General features: G+C 39.1%; 1 protein-coding gene across 2 annotated transcripts in view; it reads right to left on the reverse strand.

Moving 5' to 3' along the window:
* The window catches only part of LOC142372066 (voltage-dependent T-type calcium channel subunit alpha-1I-like), a 184,505-nt gene extending 171,737 nt beyond the window's left edge, over nucleotides 1-12,768 (reverse strand). For both annotated transcript variants that reach the window (XM_075454847.1, XM_075454846.1), the window contains exon 1: nucleotides 11,807-12,768. The gene's annotated coding sequence lies outside the window, so the exon portion shown is untranslated. The remainder of the gene's footprint in view (nucleotides 1-11,806) is intronic.
* Between the last annotated feature and the right edge of the window lie 3,377 nt (nucleotides 12,769-16,145).

A 16,145-nucleotide genomic window follows, 5' to 3' on the forward strand; every position in this document is an offset into this window, starting at 1 on the left:
TGATTACTTTTAAACACAATGTACCTGTAAAAAAAACTAATGCTTGGTGATGCTAGCATAGCATAACATGGCATCATCACGATCCCCTGAGAACCCAAAATGTCTGAATCCGATTTATTGGCTATCCATCCAAAAGTTATTGAGATATTTCAGCCTGGACTAAAGTTATGTGTGGTTGGTACACAGCTTTGAAGAGACGACGTCCATGGATCCAAAAGGGGATTTTTAGAAAATAGAAATTAAATATATATGGTCAAATCAAAAACTATTCCAAATTCAACATACAGTACAGGTCTCTGCTTTTACAGACATGATAACATAAACAGTCGTCGTGAAAAAAAATATTAGCTATCATTTGACAAGATTATGACCTATTCTCCTATTTTTTATTGTAACACAATGCTGCAGTTTTTCGTATTAAGACATTGTATTGTTTTACATTCATTGTGAACAGCATCACCAAACAGTTCTCATGCTCATCCAAGGACATCAAAAATCGGTGACCTGATGTAATATTCGACACTTACTGCAAATACTCCGTCACTGTAGAGTATCTGCTTATGCTTATGGTCAACTGATCCAGAATGCAGCTGTGAGTATGGATGAATGGATGAATGGATGAACGGATGTGTCAATCACTTAATGCATCTATGCATAAAGATGCATCTGTATGGTACTTTGGTACCATTTGTGAAGAATTCTGTAACTAGTCATTTTAGTACGAATGTTAAATATTATAAAAATGAAAAGATCTGAAAAAGGAGTTTGGAGGAGGGCAGAAATAAAGACACAAAATTGAATCTTGAGACTTCAGGTCAGTTTGGCAAAATGTTTTTTTCATGTCCTTGCTTGTTTCCGTTATATTCAAAACATAGATGTGGTTTCACTCGCTAATTATTTTAGATTAGGCATTCAATCATACCAAAATCAAAAACCATTGGCAATCACGGCAGATTTTGTAATGTTCTCTTCTGGAACCTTTCTGTCCTTCTACATGCTTATAAGAAATTCCTAAGGCAGGAAAAGCAAAGACCAGAACCAGAGAAGTTACAGAACAGAGCCGAGCACTATTCAATTCAATTCAATTCAATTCATTTTTATTTATATAGCGCCAAATACAACAAATGTCATCTCAAGGCACTTAGATAGTAAGTCCAATTCAAGCCAATTGGAATTCAATTAATTAATAATAATCATAATTCATAAAATAATCCAATTCGTTCATATAGAGCCAATTCAAAAACAATTTCCTAGCTAAGAAAACCAACAGATTGCACTGAAAACTTTTTGTTTTTCGGTCCAATCTCCCGGCCTGAGCGTGCCTGAGGCGATGGGGATAGAAACGACTGATGTAGTCGGAAACAGTTCCAATTTGAGGAGATATGCAAGCTAAAGCATATACCATTATGATATCATTTCAACAAACGCTTGTACTTTAATTGATTCCAACAATTGAATAAAATCCCCCAAATCATCTGAACCAAGACAACATGCAAACTTCTGTCAAAATTTCTGTTACAAGATATGTGTCGACACAAAGTACAACTTATCAGTAGGATGTTGGTGTACTTCAGGTATTTCTCTGCCACTTTCTCTGTGGCAACCATATTGTAAGCACATGAACACAGACCCACATGTATACATGCACACACACGCACACACACGCACACACACACACATTGAGCCCACGATCAATCAAATCCATCAACAAACAGGCAGGGTGAGAGCTGACATTTACAGCCCTGCGGCTCTCAGTACTGTGCATGTAGATTTTGCATTCTTGTGTGAGTGCTTTTGTGCGTATTTGTGTGTTTGTTCTCTGCCTATCGTGCAGACAGTGGCCACAACCTACAAGCTTCCACAGGAGAGGAAGGGAAATTGTCCACATGGAATATAAAACATGAACACTCTTGTCAATAAAAGCACATTGCAAGTCCCTGTGACTGCTTCATGTTGACAAAAAAATTATTGAAAATAAAGACTATAATGCTTCTATCACTTCAGGTGGATGTAGAGACTCCACTGAAAATGACTTTGGTTAATATAAAATTTGATGTCCCACATCAGTATGAGCCCTAGAGTTGCAGCTTGAAGTTGGCTCCATCTCTTCCTTTGGACTCAGGACCCAATTAAGCAGCCCCAGATTTTTGTTGTTCACACTCTGGAAACAAGCTGAGCTATGTTGAACTAAAGCAAAGTCCCGTTGTCTGGAAAAGGGTTAAGCTTAGCTGTTTCACACTGTGCTTGGCAGTGCAAGTGAAGCCAAGCAGTGTAATTTGGTTCAAACACTAAACTTGCACAAATAATGCCACTGGCCATTACAGGCACTACACTTTACTACAGCAGAGGTTTTAGTCTCCAGCTGTGGTAGTTGCTGCCAGGGTGAAAGTGATGATTGCAGCACCTGATCACGAAAGAATCTGTTGTGATGAAATGGGTGCGGCTGATTAAGAAGCCCAGGATCATATTACTTTTTTCAATCATGATGGCAAAAAGTAATTACTCTCTGTAAAGAAGAAAGGCAATATGAGGCTCTAACCTCTTTTAATTTTGACTGTCAATATCATGCGATGAAATCGATGACATTACACAGTTGGTTGAGTTGAACAGGACTTCTAAAGAGTGAGGGAATTGCGGCAATATGCTTAGGGTCAAAGAATATAACAGGCCCGTGGCCAAAGCAATCTCTTGCTTTTAGGTTTCTTTCCTATCTGCAAACACTAACAATATAACAACCCTTGAGAAAATGCTGGTGTCGATCCCTTTTCAACAAAAGCAGCTCACAGAGAACAAAAAAAAAAGTAAATAATTAAAATATTAAATTGAATACTAGAGAAAGTGTGCAAAAAAAGGTCAATACTATTTGTAGAGCATGACGGATCCTAATGAAGGACCAGACATAATTCAAAAGCATCTTTGAGTTATCTCAGTTAATTGCAAAAAGTGGGATTCATGAATTCGCTAAGTGTTGTTGACATAAAATCTTTCTAACAGGGGTGTGCTCTCTCCCTTGTAAGACAATCCGATACATATCGATATAGGCTATGTATGCAGATAATACATTATTTTACAGGCTTATCGATTGCGATTTGATTCATTGCAGTCTGATACAGTTTATGACACGTTTTTAATTACCTCAGACGCGTCGTGTACCTATCCCGTCAGCATTTCTTTGTATGACGTGTAACTATGAAAAAGATATCAATTTAACCATTCAACATGAATGACAATGAAAAATGACATTTATCAAGTAAAGGGGAAAATAGGACATTATATGAAACGTTTATTCATTTGTTTACTTATTTCTTTATTCTTTTCTTTTTTTGGTGCAGCACTAATGTTAGCATGCTAACCACTGAGCTCTGACCTTGAACCTATGTGTAACATCGTAACATCACTTGCTATGATGAGATGTGACAGCGAGTTCCTTCAGTCCCTCACTTTCTTGCTGCATTCACGCCTCCCGACACAGTACTCACAAAGTCTTCAGCCACCAGTATCAAGCAAGTGCTGACCTGGTTCCTCACCTCTGCAAGCTAACCTCATACAGCTCATCCAGGAGATCATCATGCAGGTTGGCTGCTGCATAATTAGTGACTGAAGACTTCTACGCTACGACTTATATGTTTGAAGTATGAAGGCTTTGGATTAATTCAGACCTATTGCACAATTACCCAATCTACAACAAAAAAAAAAGATTTAAAGAAAATTATCCATGATGTTATTAGAATAGACAAATAGAATACTTTTACTTTATGGCATCTTTTCGTGACGAAATTGTCTTGTAGATTTGTCTCCTAGGATCTGTTGCACAGTCTCTGACATGCAAATAGAATAAGAGAACGAGTTAGAAATAGAAATAGAAACAGAGTACGAAGCTGCTTTCCAGAGATAACTCCAGTCAAATGTCTCTCTGACTTCTGTCAAATGTGTCCCTGGGTCTCTAAACTGCTTAGTCAAAGCTGCTGCTGCTTTAACAGACACTATAAAAGGGTTTGGCGTGACTCCTGGTGGCTCAGTCTGTTGAGGTGCATTAAATCATTTTATCTCACAATTGCACTGGTTGGAGACATGAGACAAGCAACAAGCATTGCCATCCCCCAACCCCACATAATTAAACAGTTTCAATAGCTAAGTAACTAAATGACTAAATTTCTGAGTATTTTTGATGATTGAATAATTCTAAAGTGTGTTAAGTGTGGACAGTCCACAATAATGTATGCAGAAGTACATCCATTTTTAAAAACATGCCTTAATCTGAAAAGTACCTTATCTTTTAGTATTTCACAAAATTTAGACTGTCCTTTTCGTAAACCAGAAACCTAATTTATCCAATGGCCTGTAATTTTTTTTTTTATCATAATATGGGACAATTGTTGCTGCCAATCATATTGGAGGAATAGTTTATTTCTAAGTGTCAGGGGATTTATTTCAGAGCTAATTTGAGGTTAATATTTAAGAAAAAAATTGCGAATATGCCACAATAACCATTTCTCAGAAACCATATTAGCCTTTTGTAGCGATACTATATGTGTAACTCAAATTTGCTGATGTATTCATCAAGCAACCATAGACAAGACATATTACTATATGTATACCTCACACGTGCTCTATGATCCACTAATCCCGCAATCAACCATGCAAAACATCATAAGATATCAGTGCTACTGACTCCAAAAAGGTCACAAATCTTCATGGCGGGGGCGCTGTTTATTCACATCACTGAACAGCGAGCAGAATGGGGTTGAATGGCAGGATGTGGTGTCCGTCAAAATGACTTAGTGACGGTGGAGTGGGCCTGAGACGGTCTCCCGTACTGGTGGCAGCCCTGACAGGTTACAAAACACCCACGGAAGAGGCACACCAAGGGACCACGTGTGCATCTGAGAGAGCAGAGAAGAACAGGGACAGCAAGTGCAGGTGCCTCAGTTTGTAAAAGAGTGAGAGAAAAGATTTGGATTCAGTGAAGAAAGATGTTTTGCTGTGGAAGATATTACAGACGAGGATGATTTTATGGGTTATGATGCATACATTTAGTATGACATATATATGGGTCGTGGCCTGAAACAGCATAGTGCATAGAGTCATGGTCAAACACCATCTTTATCACATGAGGCATTTTACCCGCCTTTATTTATTATCATTAAAGTCAGCTGTAGGTTCACATGAATACTTGTTTAGCACAAGGAAAGTTAGTTTTACATATTTACATATTCAAAATTCTAATGTTACATTTAAAGTGTGTAGCATAAAGCAGCAAAAAAAAAAAGTTTTGGGTCAGAGTATTGTGGCTGAACACTAATGTTGGGAGCAGGTGTTTGGAAAGATGTTACTGGAGCAACAGAACAAGGCGCTTTCTGGGGATGTTTTGGCCCAAATTTATCAAAACGCCTGTGAGGAGATACTATATTTTCTTACTACACATTCCTTTCCTGTAAAAAACTAAATTAATAGAGGGGTGCTCACTCTGAACACAGCTGAGCTCAAAAGTTTACAGTTAGCTAAACTTTTGCATGAAGACTGGAAATGGCTCTTATTAAACCTCTAAAGGGTTATATTTATATATCCCTTTAGAGGTTTAATATATATTTAATATATTAATATATACATACATATATACACACACACACACACACACACATGTATGTATTGTAGTTCTTTTTTTTTAAACTAGGGTTGTGTGATGTACTTATAAGTAGTCGGTGCAGTGCCGCAGTAAGACACTGATTACTTATATCTAATGAACAGACTTACCCTCAGTTCAGAGAATTACTGAGGAACTCTGACAGTAAGTCAAGATAACGGCCATGCAGAAAAGGGCCTTGGATACGGACATGTTTAAACCTCAAAGGTTTCATATTTTGGTTATAAAAATGTTACCCTGAATCACTTATGCATTGGGTATTCACTATTTTTTTCAGCAAAATGATGTCCGTGTGACATTCGTGTCATTGCATGTTTGGAAGCTAGGCAGATGAGGCTGACAATTCTGATGGTCTAATCCCAAAACACTAACTAGGAGACAGTAAAACTTAGTGAAAAGCCTGTCAAAGCAAAAACACACAATTTTTGTTATAAATGGTGAAATCTCACTATTCTGGTGGTCCCATTCTAAATAGCTTTAGCTTTTCTATCAAGAACCATCTGATTCCCCGAACTGAGAGCACTATGACCACAGGTAAGGCACTGACCACGACTAAGTACTACAAATAACTCGATACGATACAGGTAGGTTCCAAAAAAGGAGAGAGGCTACCCCGTTCCAGCCCCCCATATACATATAGTTTAAAGGACTTCACAATAATGTTTCATATTATTCAATAAGGCAGGACATTAACATATCTAATGGCAGATCTAAACATTATGCAACCTGCATGCACAGCAATCCCTTGTCTTGATTCGTCTGAACAACAATGATCATTTGAAGGACTGTATATTTTTATAAACCAAATTATCCGTAGCTACAACAGCTATCACCGGCCAACTAAACAGACAATTTCTTGAGTCACAATTTCTGACATAAATATATACCATCTCAGTACCATAAATTGTCATCTTTGCATGGTATGTGGCATACAATCGTCTATAATTGGGAAATTGCAAGATCGGGCAACTGCTGCCTGCCAACAGAGATTAGCAGCAGCAGACAACTGTGCGTATATGTAGGTTTGTAATCATTGTTGCACCTGAGCACGCTGAGTGAAGGCATCTGGATAAGATATGATACAGTGAAGGACACACCGTGGACATGCACTGACACAAATAAAAGTCAGTCTGTAAGTAGACAAGTTTAAAATACAGATGTCTTTCACAGTGATTTTCCTTTTCCTTCTTCGTGAAAAGATTTCTTCCTTTGTCACTGAGCAACAGGAAGGCACATGTGTGCCTGCACATCAATATTAGCACTCATATAACACGCATGATAAATGATTATAATACCTGTTGTTTTCTTATTGGCTCAACTCTTCATTGCATTGATACAATTCTAGTCCCAAACTGTGTATTGCATGCCTAGGCCTTAGAGATTTTACAGGCAGTGATTCTAATAATTGAAAATCTGTCTACGTGCAGTTGGACCTAATTTCTCCCACAGTGTAACACCTTTTTCATACTCACTGTGTTAAAAAGATCAAAACACGACTTTTGAATAGCTTAATTTGGCTTTCCCAAAGCATGGCCTTATTTGGCAGAATTTACATTTGACACACCTGCAGTCTAATAATTTATAATCTGGGATTAACACTTTTTTTAAGATCTACCGAAGTACCATCTTTACTGTTGCTATAAATTGTCTTAGAACATCAAAGATCACATAGTATGGAAAGTGAGATTTACAGATACAGTGTGAAATGATCAGAACTCAAACCTACACAGATATGCACACACGGTGCATTTGAAAGCTCCGCCTTAACCTTCGTCTTGTGTTAGGGTCGGCACCGACCCGTTTTTAGGTTTTAAATGCATAACATAACCATATAAATTTGTTTATTGCATCAAGGCTTTATGACTTTGTCAGGAACCTCTATTTCAACAAAATAAAACAAAAAAAATTGTTTTCACTAAATTATAAAATGCTCTAGTTGAAATTAAGACCTTTGTGTTGTTAGGGTGGGTTTTGACCCAGTTATAAAAATAAGATTATAAAGCAATAATTAGAGCCAAAACTGAAATCACAAGTTCACTGTCAGCCAACACACTTTGCTTTTCATTTTGTGTTCGTACAAAAGTTCTATTGCTGAAAAAAAAACAGACTTTTTTGCCTTTTTCTTGAAGTGAATATATGGGTCGAAACTGACCCGTAACACCATAGATGTTACTATAGTTAATAATATTAAAATGAAAAAATAAATCAAACTAATTTATTTAAGAGATGTGTTCTAAATCCCCTCAGTAATAGTCAGGTGACATAACAACCTTTTATTTATTGATTCTCTTGAGGTTAATTTTACATTTTTGTTTTTATTGAAATTGAGGGGTATACTGACAAAAACAAGGCCCAGGGGCCCACGCCAAAAATATTAAAACCAATATTTTTATGGATAAAGAAGCCTAACAAGGTAACCAAGAGATGAGAAAACAAATTGGATGATAGATGATTGTTTTTAGTGTATTTTACAACTAAATTAAAACACGGGTCAAAACCGACCCGTTAACACAAGAGATGGTAACAGGGAACTAACACAAGACGAAGGTTAAAATGAGGCATTAGGATTTCTGTAACATTGTGACGCCACAGTTACACATTCAGGGTATGCCAGGGTATTGATGGCACCGGAGGGGCAAGCGCACAGTCTTCGTGGACACCAGCGGCTCAAGTGCATTTAAAGCTAGAGAAGACAAAACAATGTTATGAAAAGAGATGAAAATAAAAAAACAGTCTCTCGAAACATGCTGACCTACGACTAATGCTTCTCTTTTTAATAGGCAAAATGTAATGATGCCAGGCATATGCTGCGTGCCTCGTTGAATAGATCAAGAATTGAGGTCTCTTTTATTGTTCTGGCCTTCACAAATCTGCTGAGTTACTCCTGTAAGTTGTGATTCAAGGGCATGACTAATACGAGCATTTTCATTTGTAATTGTGATTTAGTAACCTCTGTGAAGATAAACTCCCCCTTCGTGAATTGTTTTTGCTATTTCGTTGACCTGTGTACCCTTTACTCTCACCTCCCATATTTACGGATCTTTGCGTGCAATCTGTCATTTACAGATAGACAAACAGGAATTTGGTCTCACACATACGCACACACACTTTGGCTATCATCACATTCAGTAAGACACAAAAACGCAGCCTGTGGGTGAGTGTTCATGAGTCAACAGCCTTGCCTGCCGGTGGCATTCACTGTTGACTCAGATCTCCAGGGAGAGAGAAGGAGACACACAGAGAAAGAGATAGGTGGGCCTGATGTCAAGACCCCCTCATTTATGATACACATTCCTTAAGATGACAGGTAAAAGGTCTGTGAATGTTGTTTCAAACTATTACTTGTGCTTAATTTCTCTGTGTCAAGTGCAATGTCTGAAATAAATCAATCATGTGAATAAAAAAAAAAACTTTTTAGCCAGCAGCAACCTTCTCATGGTTTAGCTACAATAAGCTACATGAATCTGTTCTCTAATCAGTCATTTTTCTCTGGTGTCTTATCTTTTCTGCTGTTGTTCGTCCTCCAAACATCGCATTCCTTTGTTTTCCTTGATAGAATATCGACAGTCACCACCACCACACCTCATCTCAGCTCACCCTCCCTCCTCTCCGTCTCTCCCTCTCTTCTATCCCTTGTTTTGGCCTTCACGGGAGGCTCTCAAGGCGCAGTATGAGGTTGTCCTCACCGCAGAATTGTCAGGCATAAACAGATCGTTTCTCCAAACCTAATAATACCACCATTCACTGCAGACACTCTCATCCTGCTCGCTGTCATTCCCTACGTGCTCTATCCAGTTCTCTGTCCTCTCTCTTCGTTTCTCTGTTTTTTTTAATCATTCTTCGGACCTCCTGTTCTTTCTCCTCCCCGTCCTCTCATTTGTTTTCCTTCTTCCCCTACTCAGTCCTTTTTCTCTCCATTACACCTTTTGTCCCTAAATGTTGCATCACTTCCACCTCTGTATTTTTCAAATACTCTTTTTCCATCCTGCATATTTCATTTAATTTAATTTCTTTACAAGCATACCTTTTTTTTTCCTTGATTTGCTCAAACCCCCGCCACCAGCAGGTTATCATGACCTGCTGCTACAAAAGAACAATAAATGCCTCCTCTTCCCCTCCTATGGTGAATCACAAAGCAAGGTTTCACACAGGCAGACCTGAAATCCATTTGTGTACATGTGCGTGCGTGCTTCAGTGATGGAATCTGTGTGTCTTGGCCTATAAGACTTCATCATGTGTTAAAGTGCAGTCTGCGACTTCCAAAGGTCCTGAAAGTGCAAAACAACAAAGAAAGGCCAAATACCATCGCATCCTATGGAACTCGGTGTGCAGACAGGCCAATTTATGCTTCCTTGTCTGTCTGCCAACATAGAGGAGATTCTGATAGTTCACAAAATGTTGAGGCCTTGCATGTGATCAAGATAGCATAAGAAAAGCTCAGCAGAGGTCAGTACGCAACTGCCTCTAATGACTGCTGATACAACAAAGGAGCTAGTTGCAATTCTGTTTTAATTCATCTAAAAAGAGGTTTTTGCGTCATCAACAACCGTTGTTCTATCTCCACCAAACTCATGGAAAATGGACCAACAACAGCTCAACCACGAGTTACCTACATTTGCAGCCCTTCCACCTGTTTTTGACACTGCCCCCATGTGGCAGTAGAAAGCTACAATAGAAGCATTTGCAAAGCTCTGTGTAACAACAGTGCTGACACAGTGACCAGCTGAAACTTTAAAGTGGCCCTGACACCGCAAAAAAAGAGACATCTGATCTTGAAAGGAGTTACTGATAGAAGAAATGTCCTCTATAATTGTGTCCAATTTAAGAGATTTTGACTGCACTCACTGTGAGTCATTTTCAGATTGGAGAGTATTCGTTTTGATATCTCCCGTCTTAGACTGAAATGCTGCATGAATGCCAGACGCAGACTGCAGCCAGGCTCCTCTGAAACAGCCTGAGGTTACACTGATATATGTAAACTTGCTTATTGATGCTGTGTTCGAGGGGCTAGAGTTCACTTAAAACAATTGCCACTTGCCTCTGATAGTTGAGCTTAAGGGCATTTCATTATTCCAAGGGGGGTTTGGAGCAACCTCAGCATTGACCGCAAATCTGCCATAACCAGGATGGACGATAAGTTTGATTTTGGGCTCGTCCATTGCAGTTCAATTCCTTTCCAATTGGGATCAACATAAGGACAATATGCGTGGTTGTGTCCATGCATGTAATTCAATTAATTTACAAGCCAGACGTTAAGATGGTAGTTTTATAAGGAGTGCAGTAGGAGAGATGGCCCGCTTTCTATAAGCAATACAGGCAGCCACTGGTTGGGAGTTATAGGCAGCATTCATACTATGACCAATGACATCTTACCCTTAAAGGATGCCAAGTAAAAGAATAAAGCAAGGTAAGACAACGTCCAGTGTGCTGCAGCACAGTTATGATATCCACTTCACACGCATACAAAAATATATCGATTTCTTCACCAATCTTACTATAAAACAGGTGGGAGAGAAAGGTATATATGAAGGGCCTCAACACAACATTTTGATAGTTTTGATGATTCTCGACTGTCTCAAATAACGTATCTGTCCCTCATGTTCTATTACACAAACTACAAGGCCCTCAGCAACTTTGTATGAAGGGAATCATTTGAAGTTCAAATCTTAGTTTTCTACCATTTCTGCTCGCTTGCTAATTAAACCCAAAAGGGAAATGTGTTGTTATGGAGAAAGAGGCTAAAGAGAATAGAACTTGATCATGGTGGTGCAGCAGACTGTGCCTAAAAAAATGCGTTTTGACTGTAGCCCATGAGGTGAGGATATTCGCACAGGTTAAAAAAAAAATCCAGTATTGTGACAGATTTTTGGTTTGAAGCACGCCACATCTCAAAATTGGAATGATAATTTTTGATGAATTCCTTAAATAGAAACTGAGTTTTTAGAACATTCTATTCTCTACAGAAATGCGGAGGTAAACACACTTAAAAAAAAGAAAGGAAAAAGCATCATCTGATGAGAGGTGCTACAGGTCTAACGAAAAAGGAGCACTTTTGTTTCATCTGTGGGCTCTCTTAGCCTTTTTTTAACGTTACATCACAGCCCATGAGTACCTCACGGCAACATGAGATTAACACTTGAATTTGTTATAGGCCAAACTTACCTTGACTGGCATTAAAAAAGGTGTGTCCAGGATTCACTGAACAAAAGAGCCGAGAATTCGACTTCCCTCATACACCTGGCCGGTGAACACCATCGAGAATCAGTATCCACTTGCCATTTATGGAATCGGTCCACATGGAGGCATTTTGGCGAGGGGAAAAAAAAGAAGCGAGAACGTCGTTGCGGTGCTGCAGCGCAAAGCCCGATTTCCCGATGGAAAATTGGGTTGTGTGTTGAAAGCCTTGGCGACTCTATGCGTTGCGCGCTGGCTTCCACTGGACTCACATTTTCAAAGAGCAAAGAATAGAAATAAAATGCCAAATCAAGTACATTTTTTGTTGTTTCCACCTGTCAACTTTTATTTCTAGACTCCCTAACGATTATTTCGAGACAGTGAATGCAAACAGATGATCAATATTCTGAGTTCCACTTTAAGCCGTGTGCGCAAAGGAATTTGGGAATACTTTTTTTGCTACGGTCACGTTGGCTGAGCACACTGCAAAAAAAAAAAATTCTAGGTAGCAGGAAAAAAAAAATGTCAGACCAAGCAATCTCGTCCCACAAAATGTTGGCATGATGAACGTTTCACATCTTCTCAGACCGTTCGGACACCTTGATTATCCCAGAATCTTTATCCAAAAGGCGTGTCTGTTTTCAAAACCAACAGCAACAGTTAATCCCCCACCAGCTAAAACATTTAAAAAAATTCCTTATCGTCTTCACTCCGTCGTGCGGCCAGACTTCCTCCCAGTGGAATACGCGACAGAGGGGCGCATCTGTTAAACCCAGTTTAGCATGCTGCCAAAATATCACACCAAAGATTACCTAATGATCACTTTAGAAAAATGTACCGTAAAAAAAAAAAAAAAAGCCTTAAACTGTAATTCTGTAACTCTGAAGTTACAGATGCTCAGAAAAAGTGGATGCTTTCTTCTCTTTCTCACGCTCTGAAGGCATATTTTGTCTCTGGCGCGTCAAAACCTCATCTTGTGGGTGAATTCTCAGTGAAAGTGAGTGCGCGCGAATGTACGTGTCTGTGTGTGCGTTAGTGGAGGGAGAGAGAGAGAAGAAGTCCCTTTTTCGGTCCCCACATTGAAAGAGTGTGTGTGTGCGCGCGATTTCTGGTAAATCGAATAAACTCAACCAAATGCAGCTTAACTGAATGTTAAACATAGACTGCACCTCTAGAAGGAAGATGGACTGGACGCGGCGATGTACGTTGGGGGAATGGTGTATAGTGGATTGGAAATTGCTCATCATGCTCACACCATTAGAACAACTTCACACCAAAACTGTGATTTGCGGCGCCGAATTAATGTAGCTATGAGTAGACATGTGTTTTCACGCGTGAGCACACATACACGCACACACGTACATTGTGTCAGACACGCACACAGCGGTGGATAATCAACGTTTCATGTTTTCATTTGATCGGACAAGGGAGCGCACCACCGCAGCGAGAACGCGAGAGACTCGCGCGTGAGCAACTCTGAACCCCCCCGAAGAGTGCATTGGACGAAGAGCACAGGGGATCATGTTGGCAAGTGGGTGGCCATACCTTAGCATATGATAAGACAGCATTTTGTATTAGCTGTATGTGTGGAGAGGTAGAAAATAGACTAAGCTCTATCTCCAGGAGATTAAAGAAAAGGAGATGGAAAGTCACCTGGAGGGGTGACTAATGTTGATGAAAAGTCAGATGGGAAGGAATATATCATTTTGCAGTTCAGTATGACTATCCCCATGCACACATGCCATGTTGGGACATATAGTTTCTGGTGACTTGATTTTTCTTCTTTCAGCACCATGGACAGGGAAAAAGTCTAGAGGTCGGCTTTGGTCCTGTCCAACGTGCTGAAGACGTCTCATTTGGAAACGTTAGTTAGTTATTTGTTTATTTGTGACAGGACTCTGCATATTAATAAACATTAATGTAAATATGCCAGATTTAGCTCCAAGGCTAATTTCCATCTGCAGTCCTGCTGTTCACACTAAAATCAAGACAAGACAAAGACAAAAACAGGAAACAAGAAAACAAAGCGTACAACATTCCATATCACTTAACCACATCACAAGATATACAACAAATGACCTGTTATGGTACGAATACCATACCGAAAAACCATATCCACACAATTGTGTCGCACAGTAGTTTCAGACATTAAAATGCATCTGATTGGCAAATAATGTTTTACCCTCCTATACAAGTATATATTTATTAAAGTGCATCTGGTACTATATTAAAGTGCATTCATCCTAAAGTGCTATTTTTAAAGTGCATGGAGTAAAGTGCTATTTTTAAAGTGCCAACTAATTTTAAGAATTACAGAATTACTACCAATTTATTTTTAGTATTGCATGTTAAATAAAACTACCCTTCATGTTTACAGTCCTGGTTATCTGTACTTTAATACAGGTCGTTACTTTCTTTTTGCTTCCATTGCATGGTGTGGAAATGTTGAATGTCAAGTTAGATACTTGAAAAACTAAAAATAATCAATGTCTGTGGCTCGCTGACCACTGGAAATAATGCTTCATAAAGAGTAATGGTTGTGAGATTTCCAGGTCAACTAAGCATGACCACACTCCTCCACATGCCAGACCTGTCACACCAGCTGCTTTGAAACTCAAGTAAATAGGTTAGTTTATGATACTCTCAACATGTATCGATGGCAAATATACTTATTATGGCACTTTAAAATCCCACAAAGGAAAAAGCCTGGAGGCATGAAAATTGCATGTTTTGCCACTGTAAGGTTATGACTAATTCAAGGCACCATGTGCAAAAATACCCCCACTTGCCAGCTTGAGGTGAAGTGCGTTCTTCGTAAGTTGTGAATAATTAAGGTCCAGTGAGCGCAGTTGGAAACAGGACTTTTTGCTGACTGTGTGCTTTGTCTGGGTTGGCATTTATGAGGAACTACAGTGCTCATAATGGGTATTAAGAGGGCAGAACAGATTTACAAACACATGCATCTTGTGGGCTTTAAAGATAAGAAATAACTTTCAAACTTGGCTTTTTCAATCCAGTGTATGAAATATAATATAGTAAATTTGAACTAGATTTTCTCCTGCTAGAATTTATTGTGATTTTTGGAGTAACAACTCATATCAGTGATAAAGAATGATAATCTAAAAATGCAATGTTCTGATGGGAAAACTTTTGTCCTGGCACTCATGTGTACATCACTTTGACATGTACCAACCCGAGTAACAAGGCCAGCAGATATAGCAACTACTCCATGAAAGCAGGAGCCACCCCCCCCCCCCCCCCAGAACAATGTGCCAGAAATTGTCACAAATAACGCTCAGGTGTGGCTCAAGAACTATAACGAGCCCTGATTGATCAGCCATCCAAACTCTTCAGATCTCAAGCAGAACAAGCATCCACAGTATGCACTCAAACAAACTTAGTCCACTGAGACCCATCCAACAACTCAAAACATCCTAGTGCCGCACACCAAAGGCCAACCAATAGGTTTACTGTCAATGACCCAACCTCTCATAGCCATTTTGGTGACGTGAGAAGGCCAATATCAGGCAGTTGGTTTTAATGTTTTGGCTGGTCCTTATGAAAACAGCATAAATTGCATTGCATCACATCGAGGAACATCATGTTACCTAGTGCCACAACACATCTCATCAGATCAGGTCACTTCATGTCACATTGCATGGCATCACAACAAAGTAGTCCAATAAAGCAGTAACATCCATGAGTCATGTAGCATTTTGGTGTTGTTTCTTTTTTATTCAGGCCAATAACTTGAAGGCTTGCTTTAGTCTACAACTGCCCGTCTTGAGAATCAAAGGCTTTTAATATTCATGGCAGTACTGAGTTTCAGAATTTTTAAGCAGTCTGAATATTTATACCAGAAATATGGCCCCTACTTGAGCAGAAGGTTGTTTCTAATTTGAATATAGAATATTGCAGGATGTGTAAGATTAAATCTTTCACAAATTATTTTTCTTGCTCCGTCTTTGCATCTAAATTCACCAGAAAAGAGCAGTGCAGTGTTTAAAGCTCCTTATCAGTCATTATGTAGTATGTATGTATTTTTTTACTAAGCTGAATGCTTTCTTTGCGCTCTTTGATGCTTTTTAGAAGTCACAATTTGAAAACTACAAAACCTGACAGAGATTTATTTTGCAAGGACGTGAATATGTACTGCTTGACTTGATATTAAAGTCACTCAATCCACACGCCTCTGAAAAAAACATGAAAAACTTTGTTGAAATCTGGTATGTCAGTTTGGATGACCGCAAAGATAGAGGATGGTTTCCACAGAGTTGCCAGTTATGCACAGCCTTTGGGGCTGCTGGGAAGAGATAGGCCACATCCC

This window comes from Odontesthes bonariensis, chromosome 21 (assembly GCF_027942865.1).
Source record: "Odontesthes bonariensis isolate fOdoBon6 chromosome 21, fOdoBon6.hap1, whole genome shotgun sequence".
Classification (NCBI taxonomy): domain Eukaryota; kingdom Metazoa; phylum Chordata; class Actinopteri; order Atheriniformes; family Atherinopsidae; genus Odontesthes; species Odontesthes bonariensis.